The sequence below is a fragment of the Rissa tridactyla genome, chromosome 4 (genome assembly GCF_028500815.1).
Source record: "Rissa tridactyla isolate bRisTri1 chromosome 4, bRisTri1.patW.cur.20221130, whole genome shotgun sequence".
Taxonomy (NCBI): domain Eukaryota; kingdom Metazoa; phylum Chordata; class Aves; order Charadriiformes; family Laridae; genus Rissa; species Rissa tridactyla.
This window is the reverse complement of record NC_071469.1, coordinates 42,125,070-42,131,069: the sequence shown is the minus strand read 5'-3', so window position 1 is coordinate 42,131,069 and position 6,000 is coordinate 42,125,070.

The following is a 6,000-nucleotide window of genomic DNA, read 5'->3' as shown; positions in this document are numbered from 1 at the left end:
CCCCGGAGAGGGCCTGAGGAGAAGAGAGACTGCCCAGGGCTGACACCGCAGCTCCTCAGCATGGGTGACATTCCCCTGGCATAGCCATAATGAGACCTGCCTCGTTAGAGATCCTCCTCCCCAGACAGCTCTGGAGTTTGTTAACCTTTCCTTTTTTTTTAATTAAATTATAGAATCATAGAATGGTTAGAGCTGGAAGAGACCTTGAAGGTCATCTAGTTCCAACCCCCCTGCCCTGGGCAGAGACACCTCCCACTAGACCAGGCTGCTCAAAGCCCCGTCCAGCCTGGCCTTGAACACTTCCAGGGATGGGGCATCCACAGCTCCCCTGGGCAACCTGTGCCAGTGTCTCACCACCCTCACAGTGAAAAAATTCTTCCTAATATCCACATAAAGAAATTCTGGCACAGTATTGGCAATTCAAGGATGGATACCTTCTACTAGGGTTAAGTAGGCAAAACAATTTATACACTAAAATTGGATAGAAGGAAGCATATTTCTTTCCTGGTAGTGAAGCAGCTATGCTATACTAGAAAGGATAACTGTGTGAAAATGGGGAAATGAACTTTTTTGTAGCCATCAAAATAGTCTCACTGTAACACGTTTTACATATGCATTCAAAATAATGTAGGCAAATAGCGTGCTAGCTTTTCCTGGAGCTTGTTAGCAAATGGTGGGTTCTGTTCAGTGCTTCAGTCCCACTAGGTCCCACCTCCCTGCAGTCCCAGAGAGGTGCTCGCTTGTGTTACAGGCTTCGGCCCTTTAGACTCCTGTAAGAGCACCATGGAGTCTAACCAGAGTAGGTATTGTTGTGGAGTAGTGGAATGGCTCTGCTGGTGTGAATTAGAGGTGAACGTTTAACGAGCTGTCAGTGAATTATGTAGCTCACTCTGTTGAGTGCTGGTTCATCGTTACCCCATTCCTCATTAGCTTGAGGCAAGGTAGAGAAAAATAGACGTAAAAAATATCTGAAAATTGCAAAACCTTTTATTGTGACTTTTTTTCAAATCCCCTCTTCCTGCAAAGCCAAGCGTCTTTCTTGTTTTGAATACAAGGGTCAAAACTGACTTAAAGAAAGATCTGATTATTACTTGTCTGTCCATAAACATTGTAGGTAGACTCTTACCTGAGACCTTTTGGGATCAAAGCTGAGGCTCTCCACTTCCCAGTGATAAAAAATTTCAGATTCTACCAGCAGTGGAGCAGGAAGACTTACTCTAAAGCAATATATATGTGCAGAAAAGACTGTTACTCACACACTAAAATATATTGCTCTTACAGGCCCTTTCAGCAGCGTACTTTGGAGGGAAAATACCATACCATGAGAAAGAAGGAGGCATGTATCCTTCAGAAGTTAATTATGTTTAATATTATCTTTTGAAAACATCTCAGGTACCAATTAGAGTCAAAGACACTCCACAGTCTGCAGTCTGGGGCTGTTCTGTGTAGGCTCACTCCATGAATCACACTTCCCTCTTTCTACAAAAGCTTCAGCTGCACAGTGAACTGTACGGTGCCTTGACGGTGCGCAGGACCAGAGCTCACCAATTAAGACCGCCAATTAGGGAAAGCAAAAAAAAGTAAATAGATAATGCAAATTAATTCTGGAGTGTAAAGGCAGACTCCTTGAGATGGTTGCAACAGCGTAATATGAAATCCCTCCTCAATGGGTCGGTGTCTCTGGCTGTCGGTGGATCTGGTGCTGCCAGTACTGGGAGATGGCATCACAGTAACAACGTGATGTGTCTCTCTGCTCACACTTAACTAAAAGATCAAAACAGAGTTAGGTCCGTTTCCACGTAAGTACAAGGAAATCCACCTTCCCGTTGCCTTATGAAATATCGAATGAATACAGTATCATATTTGAGCTTAGTCACCAGGCATAGAGTAGATGCTATATGGGAAAATCAAGACACAATATTTTCCAGTAGAGAGTCATGCATTTTTTGAAAGAGGCTCCTCTAACTAATTCTGGTAAGGATTTAAACTGTGATTGCAAATAAAAGGAGACAGCAGGCAAATGTTGCCTATTCCCTGAAGACAACATGGAAAAAAACAATTATTACTGCACTGACCTAGTTGGTCTTATTTTAGATTGAGGTTTATTATTCTGAATAGTAAGTTAACTTACTAAATACAAATTAGAGAAAAAAGACATCAGCCTCAATCAACAAAAGGATTATTTTATTCCAAATGAAAAATCTATCTATTTTATGTCCTTAACTTTGTATTGACAGATTCAGCAGAGTTGTGATTTGGGTATAAAGCTATGATTTGGATGTGAATGCTGGTATCCAATGGATGTTGTATGTCTCTGTATGTTGTAGGAATAAAGTTTGCGTCTGTCTCCTGTGGCTGGAGTTCAGATGCAGGATTCTTCATTTTTGGGTTGTATTTCTGAAGGTATTCAAGTGTGGCTTCAGTGACATGAAAACTGGCCCAAAAGCTTTGTTTGACAAACTTAACAACTAAACAAAACCATGAACTACCTAGTATGTTGTTTTCCATCTTGCTTTTGTTATTTCCAAACAAAACATCATCGCTCTCACCAACAAGGGCGACTTGGTCATTCCTCGGGCAGAGGCCTCAAAGGGAAGCCGAGGTGCTGCAGGCGATGCAGAACACTGAGCGAGTGCTGCGCCATATGATGGCTCTTGCACTGAAGGATACGGTGCTGCTGCTTCATTTTTTTCACAGGAAACATAAAAAGGAAGACTGAAACCACCAGCACCTATAAAGATTTCAGAAACCCAAGAGGTCTTTGCTAAACTCTGGTGGGAGCATTTGCATTGAACTAATCTCAGTTCCTCTATTCAAATAAGTTAAATTTTTGTTCCACAGACTTAGAAAACTATGGCACAATGTTGCCGGTATGGCAGTGAGGTTCTGGTGTTCCTCTATGGGAGCAGCAACTCAACCAATGACAAATTAAACAAGAGCTATAAATGTGGCTTGGATTGAGATAATACACAGTATGCAAATGGAAGTCATTACTGAGACAAAGATAAACATTATTTCTGTTAGCTGTATATCTTTCAGTGTAGGCGGGAATCTCATTTGAAGGTCTTCCTTTTTTAATTTTCTTATACAGTTGCTGATAAATGTATGAATGCTTCATGTTACATGTGAAATTATACTATGATCTGTAATAATAGTTATGTAATCACTGTTATATTTTATTATCAGAACAAATTAAAACTAAATTTAAAAGCCAAATCTGTCTGTAATCTACTGGAGGCTCTCAGATTTTGGCCCAGGATTTCCACTCTCCAGTGTTTTTAGTCTTCTTTTATTTTCCAGGTCATCTGTTCTACGGAGAAAAAAAGATCTAGCCATCTGGGAGATTAGCATATATATTTTATGAAGCGGAGTAGAGCTCTCTCTTTTACTGACTCAGATGCTAAAGACCCAGATTCGCAGCCTGCCTCCTAGCTAGTACAGCACAGTTCATAAAGCTTCTGTTGCCGGTGGCTTACCTCTCTCCCCTGCATGAGGAACAAACCTACACTAAAGTGATGTTGGCAATGCAGTCTGTTCTGAAGTGGGGAAAAAAAAAACCACAATCCAGCTTTACAGCCATGCAGAGAGGCAATTTGTAAAGACAGAAGAACCCATTTGTCAGTAAAGTTTACATTGTTTGAGGAGAGATTATCAGCAATTGATGAAACAAATCTGTCTACTGGCACGAGATACATCTCCAGAGTGGTATATATGGTTATATCTGTGGGTATAACCACGGAGCACAGCTGAGAGATCTCCTCTGAAATGTATAAAAGCCAAATGAGAGCATTAGTGCCGGGTTAATTTGAGATGCAATATAAATTACCATGGGATGTAAAAGGAGTGAGCTGCGCTAAGCAGATCTGCCAAGGAGCATCTCCTTAATCTTTTATACTTTCTTACTGTGCTGGTAGAGATGTGCTTTCATCATAGCTATAGTTGGAAGTACAGTGGTTTTCTAGTACTGCAGTGTAGTTGCACTGTGCTGGTACTTTTTCTTCTTTCTGTATGTTCCTCTTCCTTTTTTTTTTTTTTTCCTTTTTTTCTCAGTATTCTGTTTTTTTCCCCCCACAGAGCCCAGACACTAGGAGCATCACAGAATCACAGAATGGTAGGGGTTGGAAGGGAACTCTGGAGATGATCTAGTCCAACCCCCCTGCCAGAGCAGGTTGACCTAGAGCAGGTTGCACAGGAACGCGTCCAGGCGGGTTTTGAATGTCTCCAGAGATGCAGACTCCACGACCTCTCTGGGCAGCCTGTTCCAGTGCTCTGCCACCCTCAAAGTAAAGAAGTTCCTCCTCGTGTTTAGGTGGAACTTCTTATGCTCAAGTTTGTGTCCATTAGCTCTTGTCCTGTCACTGGACACCACTGAAAAGAGCCTGGCCCCATCCTCCTGACACCCACCCTTTAGATATTTATAAGCATTGATAAGATCCCCCCTCAGTCATCTTTTTTCCAGACTGAAGAGACCCAGATCCCTCAGCCTTTCTTCATAAGAGAGGTGTTCCAGTCCTCTAATCATCTTGGTAGCCCTTTGCTGCACCCTCTCCAGCAGTTCCCTGTCCTTCTTGAACCGGGGAGCCCAGAACGGGACACAGTACTCCAGGCGCCAACATTTTGATATCCAGTGTAGATTTATAACTATGGACTGCCACAGTGGCAACATGTTGTTATAGAACTGCTAAGTCCAGTGGAAAGATAGGAAAGGCAGCCATTGAAAGAGAGAGTACTAGTTTAGTAGTCTGTACAAACACCTAGAAAAGACAGGGCAAAAGCTGAGATTATCAGCCTGAATTTATATGAATAGTAGAACTGAATAAACAGAGTACTTTCCATAGCTTCTTAAAACAAGGGCTGGGGATAGACTGGCCTTTTTGTTTATCCTCTAATAATTTGTTAGTTTTTTTTTTAAATGTAGATACAAAAATGAGCCTGGATTAAAAATCCTTTGTCCAAAGTTCCCAGTTTGGAGGAAGTTTGAACTAAATTCAGAATATCATCTGCATTTTGCAGATTAGACTCTCCTTTTAAGACATGTTATAACAAAATCTGTATCCAAACTTCGGGAAGCATTGAGTGTGTATTCAGATACAGACTTCAAGAACCAGATATGTTATATCTAGAATCTAATTCCCATTATTCAAATCTGCTGAATAATAATGGGAACATATACATACGTATTAGAAAATGCATAAGGAAAAAACCTCCAGTGCAGCATTTAGGCTATATGTTCACCAGAAAGGCATGCACCATTTCAAAAGTCTTTCTGTATCTTGCAAAGGCTAAAATGTCACCTTTCACAGACTGCACACAGACAGTCTTTAACGTGCTTTTCTTCTGTCTTTTGCCAGTTACTGAAATATGAACTTAACATGTACCGAAGCTTCTATTTACCTTGATCCTAAGAACAGCCTTCCCAATCTGGCCAAATCTTTTCATTCAGAAACCAGTCTCTGACATGGCTGGTAAAAGATGCCAAGAGAAGTCTGTGAGAATGGGAAAATCCTACCATGGCTTTTCAGAGCATTTCCCTGGACGCTCTCCCAGCTCCAGGCACTGGCTGCTCTGGGCTTCCTGAGCCAGTAACGCCCTGGATCAGGTGATTTCACACATCATCGGTGAAAAAAAAAAAAAAAGGAAGAAAAGAAAAAAGCAAGATATCTTTGAGAAGCAAAGCTGACTGTGTACTTCAATATCAAGGCCTTCCACAAGATGGCAGGGTTCTGTCTTGGCAGGTCACCACAGCAGGCAACCTGAGCCTCTACAGAAGTCATTTTTCTCCTATCAGAGTTTTCACTATTGGTAATACAACTTTGTACTTTAAAACTCAGTGCTCTATAGCAGTGGTCAAAATAAGTGCCAAACAGCTGAAAGACAGGAGGCCTCTATTTTCTTATGTCTCAGTCAAATTTTTTAATATTTACAACTTTTAAAGCACAATATTCACATAAAGCCTAGTAATTCCCCACTCTGTGAATGAAAGCGTTTTTTTCCTAAATA